This window comes from Panthera onca, chromosome B1 (genome assembly GCF_046562875.1).
Source record: "Panthera onca isolate mPanOnc1 chromosome B1, mPanOnc1 haplotype 2, whole genome shotgun sequence".
Lineage (NCBI taxonomy): Eukaryota > Metazoa > Chordata > Mammalia > Carnivora > Felidae > Panthera > Panthera onca.
In genome coordinates, this window is record NC_138342.1 from 62,062,812 (window position 1) to 62,082,756 (window position 19,945).

General features: G+C 41.2%; 1 protein-coding gene and 1 non-coding gene across 6 annotated transcripts in view; both read left to right on the top strand.

Moving 5' to 3' along the window:
* Positions 1–19,945, top strand: part of SHROOM3 (shroom family member 3) — a 320,630-nt gene that overhangs the window by 181,494 nt on the left and 119,191 nt on the right. The window lies entirely within an intron of this gene.
* On the top strand, positions 6,400–6,472 carry TRNAK-CUU (transfer RNA lysine (anticodon CUU)). The gene has a single exon. It is a non-coding gene; the product is annotated as a tRNA-Lys (tRNA).

A 19,945-nucleotide genomic window follows, 5' to 3' on the forward strand; every position in this document is an offset into this window, starting at 1 on the left:
GGGGGGATAGGCTAAATGGGTGAGGGGCATTAAGGAGGGCACTTGTTGGGATGAGCACTGGGTGTCATATGTAAGTGATGAATCACTCAATTCTACTCCTGAAACCAATATTGCATTATATGTTAACTACCTTGGATTTAAATTAAAAAATAAATAAAAATAAATAAAAGAATTGTTTTGGCTGTGAAAGGCTGGAGCAGGCAGGCAAGGGCAAAAGGAATTCCAGTGAGACATCTGGTATTCAAAATTGAAGATGGGTCTGGAGATGTACATTTGGAGTATTTGGCACCTCTACGGTACCTAAGACCATGAAATATCCCATGGGAAGTCACTGATTCCTGGGAGCTCCATTTCTAGAAGCTGCAGCCCATGGCATAGGATGTGTTCCAATCCTCGGGCCAAGTTGACCCCACCTTCTATTGTTTTTTGAGGATAGCAGGATAGCATCAGTCATAACCCGCTACACCAATTAGTTTAATCATTCGGTGTTTCCTGGACACAAATATTTCCACACCATGCACAGTTAGAGCTAGAGGTCATCTACTAAACGTTTCTCATCTTACAGATAAAAAGAGAGGCTCAGAGAGGTTAAATGATTTCACCAAAATTGTAGTGAGGGTAACGGTGGACCTGGGAGTAAAATGGCCTTCTGGCTCAGTACCGTTCTTTATGCCTTCTGGAGCACTTACAATTTTATTAAATGGAACAAGAAAGGTGATAACAGAGAGGTAAAGTCAAAGATCATTTCTGCCACCAACTGTTTCCTTCAGAAAAAAAGTCTACACAGGAGAGCTCTCTTAATGCAGTAATTTTGGCTGCACTTGCATCCCGTAGTGTAAAAAGCCACAGAGTGAACTTCAGCTGACCCACTCTCAAAGGGAGAGCTGGAAGGCACCTTCAGAGTTGTTCAGGCCAGGTTTTGAATAAACTGGGGAATGATTTTTGAATTCTAGAAAGGTGGGTGAATAAGGAATAATTTCTTTTATCTAATCAGTAACAATAAATTATTCTTTTCCTCTTCGACTTGGAAGCTAGAGAAGGCAAGAGAAGAAAGAGAATGTGGGTAACTCTGCCATCAGCTTTTGATGATTCTTTTTTTTTTTACATTTATTTACTTTTGAGAGGTAGAGAGAGACAGAGTGTGAGTGGGGGAGGGACAGAGAGAGAGGGAGACACAGAATCCAAGACAGGCTCCAGGCTCTGAGCTGTCAGCTCAAAGCCCAACGCAGGGCACGAACCCACGAACCATGAGATTATGACCTGAGCCAAAGTCAGACGCTCAACCGACTGAGCCACCCAGGCACCCCTTGATGATTCTTGATGATGATTTGGAGAAGGCTGGAAAGAGCTAAATCGGCATACAATTGAACATCATTTTTATTTGACTATAGATTGCAATCAGACATATGCTCCACTTCAATTTGTCCCTGGTTCTAGTCCTTTCTTAGCTATTGGTGAGTTATTTGGATTAGCTAATGAGTTCCAATGGGTTATTATATATAGTTTGCAAACCGATATTATATTTGGAGACAGTTCTTTCATTCAACAGATGTTTATGGAGTATCCACTACTATATGGCAGGCATGAGAAATGCAGTGGTCAAGACAGGTAAGGTATATGTTTTCACAGAACTTACATTGTCACGGGGTTACATAGACAATAAACAAGAAACTAAATAAGTGAACAAGATAAATCCAGATAGTCATAAGTGCTATGAAGGAAACAACACTGTCAAGAGATGGAGAGAGCTTAGGTGAGCTACCTTAAGTAGGTGGGTCAGGTGACTTTTGGACTAAAAATCTAAATAATAAGAAGGAACCTGCTGCATGGAAGTGTGAGGCATTCCAGGCAAAGGGAAACTTTAAGAGCAAGGGCCTTGAGGTGAGAACAGTCCTGGGATGTTGGAGGTAATGAAAGCAAGTCAGTATGGTTGAAGCATAGTGAACAGAGTAGGCTGGGCTCACATTGGGTAGGACCTCGTAGACCATAGGGAGGAACCAAATTGTAGCCTAAGTGTAGCAGGAGGCCACTAGAGGATCTTAAGCAAAGGAACAATATTATCAATTTATTTATTTGCAATAACACTGAGATTCCTTTTTGAAGAATAGGGTATAGGAGAGCCAGAGTAGGAGCAAGGAGACCCATCAGGAAGCTAATATACTGATCTAAGGAGTTAATAGTAGGTCACTCTGGGATGGTAGCAGTGGAGATGGCTAATGTGATAGGATCTGAGACAGATTTCTGAGATGGTGTCAACTGGCTGATGACTGAATAAAACATAAGGGAAGGAATAACGAAGGTGACCGTGGGTTTGGGGCTGTACAGTTAGGATGATGATGGAGCTATTGGGTAAGATGGGGAAAACCAGAGAACCATGAGTCTGGAGGGCAGGGGTTGGGGTGGAAGGTGCTCATGAATAGCAGAAGTGAGAGTTCCTTTCAAACATATTATGTCTAATATACCAATCAGCTATCTGGAGAGGTAGCTGTACAAGAGAGTTTGGAATCCAAGGGGGTGATCAGAGCTAGACAGAGAAAGTTGAGAGTCATCAACATATAAATAGTATTTAAGGTCACAGGACCTGATTCGCTCACCTGCAAGAATTTCCAGAGAGGAGAGAAAAGCTGTGAAGACCAAAGCCTGGGCACATCAACCTTGAGGGCAGGCCGACCCAGCAAAGGAAACTAACTGAGAAGCAACTTCAGTGAGTTGGGGGAGGGCTTAGTGTTGTGCAACTCCAGAAAGGAAAAGATTTCTTAGGAGGGAATAGTCATCTGTGATGAAAACTGCTGCAAGGGATCCCAGGAGATGATCCCAAACCACTGACCTTGGCAAACAGAGTGTGGTGACCTTGACAAGAGCAAGTGCAAAGGAATGACGTGGTGAAAGTTGGACTGTAGGGGTTGAAGAGAACAGGTGATGATGGCATGGAGACAAGTGCAGACAATTTATTTATATCTGTGGTTTCTTTCACCATTTCAGATAGGGATGCAGTGATGAGGTAGGACTGTAACCAGTATTGTTAGAAAGGTGCTAATATTAGGGGTTTAAAAAAATTTTTTTAATGTTTATTCCTTTTTCAAAGAGAGAGAGAGAGGGGGAACGGGGGAGGGCAGAGAGAAAGGGAGACAGAATCTGAAGCAGGCTTCATGCTCTGAGCTGTCAGCACAGAGCCCGACGCGGGGCTCGAACTCCCAAATCGTGAGATCATGATCTGAGCTGAAGTTGGACGCTTAACCAACTGAGTCACCAGGTGTCCCTAATCTTAGGTGTTTGGTGAATTAAAACTAATATGGGGCGCCTGGGTGGCTCGGTCGGTTAAGCGTCCGACTTCAGCTCAGGTCTATGAGCCCGCATCGGGCTCTGGGTTGATGGCTGAGAGCCTGGAGCCTGCTTCCGATTCTGTGTATCCCTCTCTCTCTGCCCCTCCCCCATTCATGCTCTGTCTCTGTCTGTCTCAAAAATAAATAAACTTAAAAAAAAAAAGCTGCTGAGGATTCAACTCAGTTTAAAAAAAACAACAAAAAACTAGTATACATTCATAGGACATTTGATCTCCTGTGTGTAGTTGGGCGGATTAAGCTTTCATGGAGTCCCCTTGATGTTTATACATGCAGTTCTAATCATTCTTTGACACTAGTTTCTTGGGGCTGTTTTCTGCAGCAATACCCAAATAGAACAAAAGGCAAAAATAATAAAAGCCAGCATTTATGGAGCACTTAGTGTGCTGTTTAGTGGTGATTAGTTCATTTAATACTTACTTCAAATGGTAGGGGCTATTTAATCCCTTTCTGATAAGATCACATGGCCTCCTCTAAAATCCAGGTAGTTAATTTATAATTGAAATCTTGCAACACAGCTTGAACTTAACTTGGGAAATGCTTGTATTTCGACAAAATTATTTATTTTATCTTTTTCCTTTTCCTCTCACCCAAATACCCCTAACCATGCTTATACAGCAGTGTGGGATTGGAACCCAGGCAATCTGGGAGCTCCAGCCCCCTGCTGCTTAATGAACATCCTTTATCTCAAGGCACATGGAAAGGAGACTCCATAAAGGAAAAGCAGACGGCATTTGATAAAATCAGTGTTGCTACAAAATTGCATACCAGTAATAATGAATTGAGCTAGAAATGAAAATTTTATTCTGGAAACCTCTTAGTGGTGTTTAAAAAAGAAAAAAAATCTGCATACCAATAGAGACTGCATTTACAGAATGCTAGTCCTGTAACATTACTCAACATTCTCCCTCCAAAACTCATTTTCACCTTGATAATGAATTGCCCCTGAAAATCGAGATAGACTGTCATGCATATACATTTTTCTTTTGAAAGTGTTTTGGCATTTTCCTACCTGACAGCTAGTAAAACAGATGATTGATTGGATACTTTTACTATCTCTAAGACTGATTCTTATTTTGGGTGGGGTTATAATGAAAATAAGGGCATTCCCTGAGGAGTAACAAGCCCATAGGAGGAGTCTTTATCCTCTAAATTAGAAAAGCCTAGCACTCATTGGTGCCCAGGAAGTGCCCTAGACTGGCATTGTCTTGTTGTTCTAATCTGAAAATGACAGCATAGAACACAGCCGAAGGCATGAAGCATTTTATCATAGGTGATGCAGCTTTAATTGGTATGTGGAAGGCATGCTTGTGGAATTAGTCCTCAGAATACTGGCCAACCAGATCACTTTCAACATTTCCCAGTGTTTAGTTTCGTCTTATAATTAAGTAACAACGATCATTTCCTGACAGCTAATAACTAGCTAAAGGAGTTAGAAGCCTCATTAGGTTTATAATTTATCAAATTCTAAGCTCTTCATTTGCAGTGTTGCAAAAAGAGAAAGCATCCTCCAATTCCAAACTGATTAAAGACAATCTCTCCAAGCATATTTCATATGTGAGTGTTAATTTGCTCATCAAAGGCTGACTTTGTTATTTTCCAAGTTTTTTTGAAATAACAATTATTACTTAAGCAGGAAAAAATGTTTACGTGGCTTTAATAGAGATGTATTGAACTGTGTACACACACACACACACACACACGTGTGCCTGCTAAAACAAAAGTAAAATCAATAGGCCATGTATCCTTTAAGGCTCTTTTTGTGACAATTCCACATGCTTTCCTGAGAGCATGCTTGACTATCCATTAATTCCAGAAATAGCATCGTTACATGTACTCCACAAATATTGATTGAGCACCCAGTTTGTGCTAGGCACTATTCTAAATGTTGAGGATACAGCAAGGAGACAAAAACTCCTGTCCTTACTGGGCTTGGAACCCAATCTTAATAATTTCTGTCTTCAAGATTACCCAGAAGATTATGTAGGCCTGGAAGACCACACATTAAATGTCTTCAAAGCGGTCCAGCTAAAGGTAGGAAAGGGTCCTTGCTGGATCATCTTGGCCACCATACCTCTGACTGTCTTCTCATCAATATGGCCATTGCATAGTGGCCTCAGGTTTTTCTGGTTCAAGAATCACTCCCTGATCAACCATACTCTTGAGATCATAATCTTCCTGCTAGTGGGAAAAAGTACAATCTTTTCTCTTACGGGACCTAGTGCTTTCCTCTTCATTTTGGAACCTGACATGAGCTGGTCACAAAATGACTTCTAATCCCTTGATGAAAACATTCATTTCTACAGTTTGATGTGGGGACAGTCAGACCTATAATTTAGGCTCTGGAATTCTAGAAATATGGAGCTCAAGTTACCACGATTCTTCTAAGTGACTTCCATCCTGCCCAGACCACATTGAAAAGACCTCTAGAGAAATGGAACAGTATCTTTCTAATGGTACTTACTCTGAGACTTCCATCAGAGTTCCTGTTGGGAATCCCTCAAATATCTTTCCCTTCCATATTCTAATGCATCCTTGGGGCATAGTAACCCTAGGTGCTCAAAGAAACTCCATTATATCTTCTGCCATAGGAGCAACTCAAGACATGAGATCTTCTGGGATCTTCAGCATTGGCCAAAATGCAAAGCAGAACCCCAGGAAGGCTTCTGGCATTTGGTTAGTGTTAACACACCAGTCCTGGATTTCAGCATCAGAGATGTCCATCATTGTCCTGCATAGAATATGTGGACATTGGCCCTGGCACCTTACATGAAAATTATCCTTCTGGTGTTCCAACTGCTTCTCTTGGTTCTAGACTATCTGAAACTAAGAGTTGGGACTACCCAGTTCTTATGTTGCTAAATCCAATTCTTCAATATGTGTTCCTGGGAACTCTTCTTGGCCTGAGTATATTTAATAAACAGGCAGAATGAGTGGTTGATGCCCCCTTTATTTTATTTGAAGTTTGTTTTTTCTGAATTTCCATAGAAATTCAGAAATTTGAACATGTTCTTCATTACTTTAAGTGCCATGGGATAAATATTTGAAGGAATGGGGTGCCTGGCTAGCTTAGTTGGTAGAGCATGAGATTCTTGATCTCAGGGTTATGAGTTCAAGCCCCATGTTGGGTGTAGAAATTACTTAATAATAAAATCTTAAAAAAATTTTTTGAAGGAACATCCAGCTATTTTAAATCATTCGGCAGACTTAATGGTGCAGAAACAAACACACATCTCTACTCATTCGACAGATACTCCAATCATTAGGAACCCAAGGGGAAACAAGTTGGTAATTAATGGACATGCTATGTGACTATTCTCACATAAAGTATAGGGACTCAGAAGCAGGCTTTCACTTCATCCCCGAAATTACTCCTGATTTAAAGTCACTTTTCCTAATGTGCCTGGCAATCCCATTTGCCTATAATTTCTGAAGAGTTACAGTCTTTGAATTCAGTCCTGGATGGAAGGAGAGATAGTTCTATGCAACATACACATTTATTTAAGTAATTAGAAGTTTTCACAAGAAAGAAAATTTTACAGTGCTTTTCTGAATGGGCATACTCTGTCATGGAAAGATGGGCCTGGAGGGGTGAACCAAAACACTATGGATGCCATAGGGAGGGGCTCTCTATTTCACATTGTTTTTCTAGGTCTAGTGAAAACATAAGGATTGAAGGCTGGGCCTCATCCTGGTGATATAATCAGGAATGGAAGCTTGGTAGCAAATAATGAGGACAACAGAAGAACCATTATGTTTAGAGAAGGAAAGGTCTCAAAAAAAAGAGAGAGAGAGAGAGAGAGAGAGAGACTACTCCAAATAATTCAGGCTCCTTTTCTCTTTTTCTTGTGTGAAATCGAACGTTTCCATTCTCTGTTTAGCCTTTACAGGTGGTGATATCACCTGTATCACCTGTAGGGGCTTTAGAAGCCAAAGACAACCTCAGAGTCACTGGCTTCTCTGGGCAATGGGAATCTTGCCACAGGAGAAACAAAGTATGAAAGTAGAAAATTCTACCCTGAATGACAAATCTATATGTTCTAAGGATGAATCCAAACTTCGGAAGCTGTGGGACTGTCCTCAGTCAGAAGTGAAACTCTTTCAATTGCTTGCATTGGGGAAACACCCTTGTCTCTAGGTTTGGGGATCATGAGTCAAAGCCAAGGACTGGAACCTCGCTAAGTCTGTGTGTGTTGGGCCTTGAAAGGGAGTGTGCTAGGTTCTGGGATTGGCGCCTCTTCTGTAATGCTTTTCCCCTCCCAGGCCTCCAGGTCAGGTCTGGCAGGATTTAATGACTCTGAATGTCTGCAATGAGTGGCATCTGGATAGCCCAGGGGGACTGGCAACAGCACAAAATTGGCACAGGGGTTGGAGAGCAGGTGGAGGGATAGAAAACTGGATGCCTAAAAGGTGGTCTTTTGGGGGAGGTCAAAAAAATCTTTTGCCAAGCCTGTTAGGTGAGTCACCAGGAGAACTGAATCTCAACTGTTGTCCATTCTAAATTTTTTTCAAAAATAGCACTGAATGTATAGAAACTTCTGAAATGAATTGTCTGATACTGTATACTTCTATTTACCCCTAAAAAGAGAAAGTTAGATGGTTGGTTGATAGGTTGTTAGTTATTGTCAATGCATGGACTGCCTTTAAACTCCAGGTATTAGTATTAAACAAATCAAAAATATTTTTAGTCAAAAAATATTTTTAGTCAAATTTGTCTAGGATGCAGTGGGACCCGGCCAAGTGGGTTCAACACCTTAAAGAGCATGAGTCATCCATGAAGATCATCCCTTCTCATTTTCTTTTGAGTCATCATCTGCACAGCTTTAAAATTACCTTCAGGAATAAGGCAACATAGCTGACTTTTTTTAAAGCAAATTTAAAAGACAGAAATCTTTCATGTCTGTTTCCCCTGCAGTATGGTCTTAGAGAATGAGTCCTCCGGGGATCATATCCAGAGAGATGGTGTGTTCACCACCTCTGAAGACTCTAAAGCTTTTGTCAAACCTCAAAGTGACCTAAGCTCTTCAGGAGGGAGGGACATTTTAGGTCATGAATAACATAGACAAACCCAGAACTCTCATGGATCTATAAGCTCTTGCCTCTGTAGAAACCAGAGTGGGCTTTGGGGAGGGAGGAGTCATCATCCCGCACACACATTTGTAAGGCAGTCCCCTGGAAGCAGCCAGAAGCCAGATCTTTGAGAGGTCTCAGAACCTACCTTAACTTGGGTTTCAAAGAACTGCTAACATCTTTGGCTGGCAACCCTAAGCAGGCTTGGTTCTGGTTACAGAGAGACCTTCTAAACAACCCCAGAAAGTAGCTACTTACCGAGCCCCTAATAAATCCAAATGGAACTCCAAAATCCCTGCTATTGAGGGATGTGCATTTCGTTGAAGCGCCCCTGGTATCACAAGGCCCCCCCTGAAATGAGTGTTTTCTCTGAGGAGTGTTTGGGTTCTCTTGTTTGTTTTCTGCCTGTTGGCCCTTTCCACCATGTCCAGCTCTCTTCCTTTTCATGGGCACAGCAGAGCCTATTACTGCAAATTGGTGATGAGGCAAGGTGGCTGGGAGGTGCTCCCGCATGGGGGAGTTCTGTTGTTTTTATAACCGGTGCCAGCTCTGAGTAGATGGTGAGTAAGAGCCTCTTCCTCTTCCCTCTGGGCTGCCCTCGTCTCCCATGCCAATCTTGTTGCTGGCCTGTTTCGGATATGGTGCTAAGCAAGGGCGGCTGCCTGGCTCTGATGCTTCCCAGGCTCAGGACTCAAAACTCGAGAAGGAAGCAAAATCCGTAAGTGAGGGCTGCATTGGCCTGTGTTTCCTGTTAGCCAGTATTCCTGCATGAGGGCTTCTGGGGAGAAGTGGCAAATGCGAAGGCAGTCAAAGAGCGTTTGTTACTCCTACTTCCTCCATTAGGTAAATTGAAAGTGCTCGCTTGGCACACAAGGGCAAAATGGATGGTGAATGCACCTTCCAGTGACTTTTGGGCTGATTTTAGGTTAGATGGCCTTTTCTGCAAAAGAATCTTAATGCTGGCAAGTTTCTTTCTTTCTTTTCTTCTTTCTTTCTTTTTTCTTCCTTCCTTTCTTCCTTTCTCTTTCTTTTTTTTTTTTTTTAACAGAAATAACATCTGTTTGTTCATCCTTATGTTTGAACATTACAATATAAGAGCAATTATGGTTATCCATACTTTATACTCCATACATTAATTTGCCATTTTCCATTCTGGTTTTGAGAATAATGTTTGTTTTGGATTTTAGTTGCTCTTTTGTGTGCCTCACTAACTTGTTTGCCGGCTGCCAGATTATTACAAGCAGTTATAAAGGGGAGTTTTCTTCTGGAGAAACCTCCACAGTTCATGCTCAAAGGATATGTTTGTATACCCTACAGAGGAAGAAAGTAATTCATTAGTATCTTTGTGTGTGTGTCTATGGTTTCTTTCTTTCTTTTTTCTTTACTTTTCTTCTTCTTTTTCTTTTTTCTTTTTTTTCTTTTCTTTTTTTTTTTTGGTAGCTGTAATCCGCAGTTTCTGCATCTTTTAGCATAAATATCAGTTTCTCATTTTGTAACATGATTTCTTTCCAAACTTGTAGTTTAATTGAATCTAGCTTTGAGTGACACTTTAAAAAATGCTCTCCCGCATCAGAAGCATTTCTCCAAGCCAGGTGCTCTTCATGCTCACCTGCTGGCAGTGTTTGATTAGCAGCCAGCTACAACCGGGTGTTCGTATTTGTGCCAAGTCCATTCTATACATGGTGGTCTGTGCTTGAGAAGATGAGTCATGCTAATTACTCAGACCCCTTCCTTGGAGGTAATGTGCCAAAATCACAGAGCAGAAAAGCCAGAAACAGTATGAGCCTTGGTATTGATGGACCATAAAATCAGAATTTCATCTCCTAAGATTGCTTTGTTCTCAGATACATCACCCTTTCCAGCTATGAGCTCACCAACCCTCGCTCTATCTCTGGGCCAGTTGGCATCACTGCCATTCTACAGACACAGAATGGGAGATGCAGCTGGGCAAGCCAAATTGCCCCAAAGCCAGGTGATCTAGCTAGAACGGGGAGCCAACTCCCTTGACTTCTCTCCAGCCCCTTGCTGTCTCAGACGACGGCGGCTTAGCGGAGAGACCCGGAGGCTCAGTTGAAACTGCAGTGTTGCCTGAAAGTGATCTGTATGTGAATTATCAGTCAGAAGCCAGGAGAAACTGGATCAAACAGTGGATGCACAAATGGAGATTGGGAGAAGGCAGCAGGGAATGAGGCTAAAAATGAGGGAATCTGGGATGTAAGTCCAAGAATGTAGGGAATATCCTTTTTATGCAGGCCACGTTGCCTCTCTTAACTGTGGGCTGAAATATGCTAGATAATATATGTCATACAGCAAATACAGAATATCCTCCAGTAGGAAATGGTAGTCAAAGGAAAGCTAATGCATAAACTTAAATCATTAATTTAGTAAATATTTATGTATTGAGTGTCTCCCATGAGCTGAATCCTATGAAATTCATCTTTATAAGCTCACTGCCTGTCACATGGTAGATAGATTAGATGAATGGATGGATTGATGGATAGGTGGACACACGTTGTCCATGAAATTTTTTTTTTTAATTTTCTTTTAACGTTTTATTTCTTTTTGAGACAGAGAGAGACAGAGCATGAATGGGGGAGGGGCAGAGACAGAGGGAGACACAGAATCAGAAGAAGCAGGCTCCAGGCTCTGAGCAATCAGCCCAGAGCCCGACGCGGGGCTCGAACTCACGGACGGCGAGATCGTGACCTGAGCTGAAGTCGGACGCTTAACCGACTGAGCCACCCAGGTGCCCCTGAAATTTTCTTTTAAGGACTTCCTGTCTTCTCCCCGCTCTTCCTCCCTTGGGAGGGCCCATGCAGTTCAACAGAGACTCCTGCCTCACCCCTCCCAGAACCACCCACTCGCAGGAAGGAGAATTTCCTTAATGAAGGCCAGTGAACATGGGCTGTGTGCCCACAGGGCGGAAGGCTTTATATACTTTTACCCAGATGGAATCTGGGAAAACCATGTCAGGAGGAAGGCCACACCCTAGCCAACTCAGGGGAGTAGCATTTGCATGTTATAGCCTTCACTGCAGCAAACCCAACACAGGTGTATACTCTCTGGGTGAGGCAATCAGAGCGAATTTGCCCCCAGGTCTCCAGAGGTCGACCACCCTTCATCCACTATCTCTTGAGCTTGCCTCCTGGATCCCAGCTTCATCTCAGACATATGCAGCCAGGATCTAGGAAAGGCACACCAGGCACCATTATTTATTGAATGCCCTCAATGCATTGGCCTCAAACCAGATGCAGAATTAGATTACTATACCTGACCAGTTGGTTCACATTTTAAACAAATAAATAGGCAGATAGAGGTGAACTAAGTAGAAGGGAAGGTGGAAATATACTCCAGGGAGAGGCTGGTGCCAGAGAGGGAAAACCGGTCAGAGCCTGTCATTTTGAGAGCTTAAGTAGGACGGATCTTAAAATATTTCAGACCCAGCTCCATGTTTTTGATCAGCCAGAGAACAGGCAAACTTGGGTGGGAGAGGGAAAAATGAGTCACACACTTCGTGCATTTAATGTTAATTCATTCCTTTGTGGTTGTTTCTGTCTTTGGGCTACCCCTGTGCCTTGTATGTGCCTCTGACAAAGCACGTGGCCAGCCATTACCAAGCAATTATTTGTTTACTTTCCATCTCCTCCAATGGAACATGAACTCAATGAGGGCAGGGACTTTGTCTTTTCACCTCTGACTTCCCAAAGCCTGATCAATAAATGCTTCCTGAATTTACATATGATACCCACCTCAGTGACTATAGCTGAATTTCCAATGAGAACTTGGGCCAGGATGTTAGATGCTCTAGGAATTAAAAACAGAGGTAACTATGGATTGGAGGGGTCTGACAGCTTTCTTGAATATAGTATTATTCTCTGGGATCTGAGATGATGGGATTGAGAGTGGGAGGTGGGCAATTGCCTGAGGCAAAGGCTCAGAATTGGGGGTACTCTTGTGGTTCCCAGGGAACGATGAATGAGCCAGTGTGGCTGAAGCAGAGGGTTCCTGTTTGAAATGTTGGTGTCACATACAAAAAAGGCAGGGTGAGGCCAGTGTGTGAAGGGACAAATGAAATTGTTTGCAATTGAAATTTTCAACAGTGGGAATCACAGAAGTCATTTGAGCTAGGCTTTAAAAGATAAAAGGAGAGCTCAGAAGAGCTGAACCCAGCAATGCCCCAGCCATGCCAGGCAAGACAGCTTGGAGCATTAGGTGCTAGAGGCAAGGAGCCTACGTCAGAAGGGACAGCAGCAATCTATGAGTTAAGTGATCAAAGTCTGATCTTAGAAAGGTGACAGTGGGAATGATTTTCCAGATTTGGTGGGGAGACTGTTTTGAGACAAGTGTATCATTTGTATTCACAATTTTCTGTAAATAAGGATTCAAATAATGATGGCTGAACTCTTAGTGCTTAATCTATGCCAGTCACTATTAGCATTTTTACATAGTATCTCAATACACCCTCACAACACCTCTTTGAGGTATTATTATTATTAGCCCTATTTGACAGATAAATTAACTGAGGCATGGAGATTAAGAAACGTGCCCAAGATCATACAGTGAGTGAGACATAGAGCCAGGATTCAAAACAGGTTGTAAGACTGCATACCTCAAAGTGTTCACCACAAATACTTAAACAAGTTCATGGGAGGGTTTATGTATGATGAAGGAGGTTCTAAAATGTGATGTGTGTTATCACCATTTCGAAAGGAGAATAGAGAAGCATTTCTTACATTACCTTATCTATCATCATTATTAGTTGCCTACTCAGGTTTATACTGATCAGTATTCATTAAAATTTAGAATCTGTAACAGGATAATATGCTTCTTTTTAAACATAGATTTTCCTAATTTAAAAATTAATAATATTCACAATAGGGGCATCTGGGTGTCTCAGTTGGTTAAGCATCTGACTTCAGCTCAGGTCATGATCTCACGGTCTGTGAGTTCGAGACCCACGTAGGGCTCTGTGCTGACAGCTCAGAGCCTGGAGCCTGCTTCGGATTCTGTGTCTCCCTCTCTCTCTCTGCCCCTCCCCCGCTCATGCCCTGTCCCTCTCTCTCTCAAAAATAAATAGGCATTAAAAAAATAATATTCACAGGGGCGCCTGGGTGGCGCAGTCGGTTAAGCGTCCGACTTCAGCCAGGTCACGATCTCGCGGTCCGTGAGTTCGAGCCCCGCGTCAGGCTCTGGGCTGATGGCTCGGAGCCTGGAGCCTGTTTCCGATTCTGTGTCTCCCTCTCTCTCTGCCCCTCCCCCGTTCATGCTCTGTCTCTCTCTGTCCCAAAAATAAATAAAAAATGTTGAAAAAAAAAAAATTAAAAAAAAAAAATAATATTCACAATAAACATCAAAATATTCCAGAAATAGTAGATATAAAGTGAATATCCTGAGCAATCCTAATTGCTCCTTAAATCATTCTCCATTGTTGTGTGAAAATTCCTCCAGCCTTTTTCTTTTATATATGCTTATATAATGTCATCATATTATCCTCATTCTCATCATTTATGTTAATAATAATCCTTTTGCTCAGAGGTAATCACTCTGTTTTGTAATATGCTTTTTTATTTAATATATTTTGTACATCTTTCCATGTGAGGACACACAGTTTTCTTGCCTTTCAAAGTTACACAGGGATTCACAGTCACTTTCAACATGACCTCCAGTCTGGATTCATGTTCTTTTCCAATCAACAGAGCAATACGTCTGACATGACCTAGATTCTTACCTCAATGCCACTTTGTTCCTTCTGTGTCTGGGATACAGGGCTCAAGGAGAAGCAAGCTCGAGTGGGACTCAGTTTTCTGTTTCTGGGAAAATAACAGAAGCTGGCGTTTCTCTAGTATCCCTATGATCCAGCAACTATTCCTAGCCCCACTTTATAGATGGGGAAACTAGAGAGATTAAGTAACTTATACTTGTGCAAGGTCATACAGTTAGACATTAGAGAGTCAGAACCTGAACCCAGGCTCTTGTGCCTGCAAAGCCTGTTTATTTAGCACCACCCTTTCCCTTTATCTCTTTTTACAAGTCTTTTACCTGAGTAATAGGAAGGGGGTTCCATAGCATCATATTGCAGTCAGCTGCAGAGGAAAAGTTAGTCAATAAAGGTGAACTCTGCTATTTCTCATTAAGGCACACTTCACAAATACCTGCACGGAAAGGGGGTGTTGTCTAAAGAAGCACATCCCCTCCCTGTGGGTCACTAGTTAGTGTGGAATGTGACCCACTATCTCCCAGCAATCCCAGGGGACACTTCCTAGGACTCGAACCTCGTTCAGTGTCTCTCCTGCTGGTGGAGGCCAGGGAAGGGGAGTCTCAAAGGTTCCTTGGATGAAGCGGAGTTCCCCACTTTCCAATCGAGTGACATGACAGCAGCAGCAAGGCTCTATCTATCCACCCAGTACAACCCACACACAAATTTCAAAAGAGACAATTTAAGTGGATAAGCGTAGATAAACAATCTTGGTGGAGCGTCCTTACAAGGACTTTGTTCTTTTGTTTTTGTTTTGTTTTGTTTTTGTCTAAGTGAACTAGACTGGTTTAACAAACAGCCCCCTTTAATGGAATAAAGTAACTCCTTTGCTTTGTGCTAGGAGAGCCTAGCTAGGACATATAAAATGATCAAATTATTTCTTCCCAAGGTAGGCATTTTCACAGCGCTTCAGCATCAGAAGGGAACTGAAAATTAAGCAGTTCAGATTCTTGTCTCATATGTTTTACAACAGCCCCCTGAAGTAGGCAAGGAGCTTCCATTTGAATACTGTCAGGGAAAGTGAACTCACTAAGTACAGAAGCAGACTGTCTCAGGGCACCTGGGTGGCTCAATTGGTTAAGCGTCTGACTCTTGGTTTTGGCTCAGGTCGTGATCTCATGTTCTTGGGTTTGAGCCCCACATCGGGCTCCTTAGTGTGCATTGGGGGGCCTGCTTGGGATTCTCTCTTTCTGGCTCTCTCTGCCCCTCCCCTGCTTGAGCTGTCTCCTACCTTCAGTCCTTTCATCCTTCTGGGACCAAACAGAAGCCATTGAATGGTTTTTCCACTTCACCACCTTGCAACCTTTTGAGCACAGTTACCATTTCCCTGACAAATCTTGTCTTTTTAGGTTAGTCTTGAATTCCTTCACCCATCATTCCTGTGTCATGATCTAGAGTCCTGGGTGCTAAGGTTTTTCTTCCTTGATTGTGCTCCAGATTGTCCATGACCCTTTCAGATGGGTGACATGTAACACAGAACACAGTGCTTCAGGGAGGACCGGATGAGGCAAATTGCTTACCTTGTTCTTGATGGTCTACTTCGATCAGGTGCATTAAACATAGGACTTTGCCCAATTCTTCAAAACAAGGGGAAACCAAGGAACTTTATTCTGGAAAGTTTGCAAATAAATCAATTCACCAATTTATTTTTCTTCAAGCAATAATATAGGGAAAAGAAACCTATGGACCTAGATTTTTCATTTGGTGTATTGTAGCATCTTTCTGATATGCCACTTTTTGTCATAATATTCCTCCGTGGTCCATCTATACGCTAGGAATTGTGTGGGAAAACGGTGCTTAACTTTTCATTAGTGTTAAGTCATGACTCCTGGGGCTTCTTAAAAGTGTCTTAAAAATTGAAGAGATAAAATATTGTAGAGTATTTCTGGATGCCAGTGATTCTTTGAAGTGGAGAGCTAGCCTCTTAAAGACCAGGATATTTTGTTAGCAGCTCCCCTCCCCGCCCCCCACCACCACCTTACTGCTGCTGCCTTGATGGAATCAAGTTTCTGTGAACTCTTTCAGATTGCCTTGAAAGGTTTACTACTTCCCTCCTCTACCACAGGATTTAGGTCCCCACTCCAGATCCAGATTAGTTTTTGTAACACTAGAAGAAAGTAAAATAATAGAGTAGGTTTCCCTCAAAAAGCTTTCTTTGATTATAAACTGTGTCCATGTACATGTAAGATTTGATTACACCTTAGACTTCTCTGGAAAAATTAGTGTTGGGATATACAAGAAAATGTGTGGTGAGGGTATATGAAGGTGGGAGTACATTAGACGCTCTTGTACCATTTTCTAAAAAGTGTATGATTGGGGGGTCTGTACAGAAAAATGTCATCAAAAGTCGGTACATATAAGGAAACCATTGTCAAAATTAACACTGTTCTTCAGCCATTTGCTAAATAAGAAAAGAAGGGCAAAATCTTTCTTTTTTTTCCCGCTTACTATAGTATCTTTAATATCTCTCTAAACAAAGAGCACTGTCCAATGTGGAAAGGAAGGGCAAAATCTTAAAGACAAATGAATTTTAAATAAACAACAACTAATTATAGCAGGGAATGTGTTGGAAAGAGTGGTTATATGTAATTATATAGTAATTATATTGAAAATGTAATCACATGCCACCTAAACATTTGCTGGGGAATAAATCCACCCCCTGCAAACATCCCCTTCTGATCTCAAAGACCTACATTGACTTTGTAAAATGTGTGATATGGTTTCCACTCTGAAAAGGGTGACCTTTTCCAGGGCAATTAAAAGGTGCTGCTTTGAGGATATTGGAACCCATGCTCAAAGGGATAAAAGGAAATTGAAACTTCTATTAAAAGGAGCTAATGATGCCTAGAGCAGTTGGGATTAAAAAAGAACAAAGTCAATTTTAAAAAAGATCTCCAAATCAAAGAGCAGCTTTTCTCATCAAATACCAAGAGAAAGCAAAATGATTTTTGATGAAAAATGGGGCAATGGAATCAGCCTTTCACCTACATCCTGGGGCTTCAGTCAAAAGTGGTAAGAAGTTTTGAGCAAAATCCTTTGAACTTTTTGGGAGGAATGTGCTACATGTATTTAAGATAATGTCATGAAAGATAAACTAGCTTGTCTCTCAAATTAGGTACATATTGAAAGGATAACAATAAAATATAGTGTGTATAAGATTGATTTATAATTGATTCCCCATCTGACAAAATAATTCCAGAGTTAAAAAGCTAGCATTTTAAAACATAGAAATATAGTTTATGTATGTAACATTATACCAGTTTTAGGTGTACGAAATAATGATTTGATATGTCTATGCACTGCAAAATGATTACCACGGTAAGTTTAGTTAACATCCAGCACCACCCCTAGTTATGATTTTTTTCCTTGTGATAAGAAGATACATCCTTCTTATCTGTGATAGAAGACTGTTAAGATTTACTCTCTTAGCAACTTCCAAATATACAATACAGTATTGTTAACTCTGGTTACCATATTACACATTTCATCCCCAGCACTTACTTATTTTATGTCTGGAAGTTTGTACCATTTGACTACCAGTCACCCATTGTGCCCACCCCCCACCCCCTGCCTCTGGCAAACACCAATCTGTTCTCTGTATCTGTGAGGTTTTTTTTATTGTTGTTGTCGTTTTAGATTCCACATATAAATGAGATCATTTAGTATTTGTTTTTCTCTGTCTTACATATTTCACCTCACATAATGCCCTCAAGGTCCATTCATCTTATTGTAAATGGCCGCATTTCTTTCTTTACATGGCCAAATAATATTCCATTGTATATATATACCACAACTTCTTTATCCATTTATTTATCGATAGACACTTGGGTTGTTTCCATGTCTTTCTATTGGAAATAATGCTACAATGAACATGGAAGAGCAAGTGAGTATCTTTGTTTTCCTCAGATAAATACCCACAAGTGGAATTACTGGATCATATGGTAATTGTAGTTTTAACTTTTTGAGGAATCCCCATAGGGTCTTCTACAGTGGCTGTACCAATTTACATTCCTACCAACAGTGCACAAGGGTTCCCTTTTCTCCACATCCTCACCAATACTTGTTATTTCTTATCTTTTTGATAATCATTCTAACGCTCATGAACTGAAGCCTCATTGCAGTTCTGGGTTGCAGTTGCCTGATGATGTGTGATGTTGAGCACATTGTCATGTACCTGTTAGCCCTTGTTATGTCTTCTTTGAAAAAAAATATCTATTCATTCCCTTTACCCATTTTTAACTTGAATTCTTAAAAATTATCTTTGCTCTTCAACTGTATGAGTGCCTTACATATTTTAGATATTAACCACTTATTAGAAATATGATTTGCAAATGTTTTCTCCCCTTCTATAGGCCATCTTTTTATTTTGTTGATGGTTTCCTTTGCGTGCAGAAGACTTTAGTTTGATGCAGTCCCATTTGTTTATTTTTGCTTATGTTGCTTTTGGTATAAAAATCCAAAAAATCGTCGCCAAGACCAATATCAAAGAGCTTACTTCCTATGTTTTATTCTAGGAGCTTTATGGTTTCAGGTCTTATGTTCCAGTCTTTAATCCATTTTGAGTTAATTTTTGCATATGGTGTAAGATGCCGGCACAGTTTCCTTGTTTCGTGTACAGCTCTGTAGCTCTCCCAATGCCATCTGCTGAAGAGACTCTCCTTTCTCCGTTGTATATTCATGGGTCTTTTCTCATAAATGAATTGACCATATATGCGTGGGTTTATTTCTGGGCTCTCTATTGTGTTGCATTGATCTGTGGGTCTGTTTTTATGTCAGCACCACCCTGTTCTGTTTACTACAGCTTTGAAGTATAGTTTGAAATCAGGAAGTGTGATAGTTCTGGCTGTGTTCTTCTTCCCAAGACTGCTTTGGCTTTTTGTGGCCTTTTGTGGTTCCATACAAGTCTTAGTATTGTTCGCTCTATTTCCATGAAAAAAATGCCACTGGAATTTTGATAGGGATTACACTGAATCTGTAGGTTGCTTTGGGTAGTATGGACATTTGAACAATATTTTTCCCATTCATGAGCATGGGATATCTTACCATTTATTTATGTCTTCTTCAACTTCTTTCACCAATGTCTTATAGTTTTCAGTGCACAGCTCTTTCCCCTCCTTGGCTAAATTCATTCCTGGGTATTTTATTTTTTGATGCAATTGCAAGTGGGATTGTTTTCTTAATTTCCAAAACCTAGCATTTTGATGACCTGTGATGCACACAGTGACAACTGTTAGATGATTGCTGTGATGGTAATTATTATAACCTTGGTATGAGGCTCACTCCTGAATACAGTTGATAGTAACTATCTATGCTAGTCTGTTCAGTCTGCCATAATAGAATACCACAGATTGCATGGGTTAAACAGCAATTTATTTTCTCACAGTTCTGGAGGCTGGAAATTCCAAGGTCAAGGTTCTAGCATGATTTGGTTTCTGGTGAGAGCTTTCTTCCTGGTTTGCAGATGGCCACCTTCTCTCTATGTCCTCATGTGGCTTTTCCCCGGTACATACAACAGTGTGCATACAGAAAGAGGGTGGGAAGTGAGCTGTCTGGTGTTTCTTATGAGGACACTAATTTTCTTAGTTCAGGGCCCCACCCTTATGACCTCATTTATCCTTAATTACTTCTTAGAGGCTCTCATTACTGAATATAGCCCACACTTGGGGGTGGGGGTGGGGATGGGGCATAGGTTAGGCCTTCAACATATAAATTTTGTAGAGAGGGACACAAACATTCAGTCTATAACACATACAATAGTAATGAAGAAGTCAGGGACTTT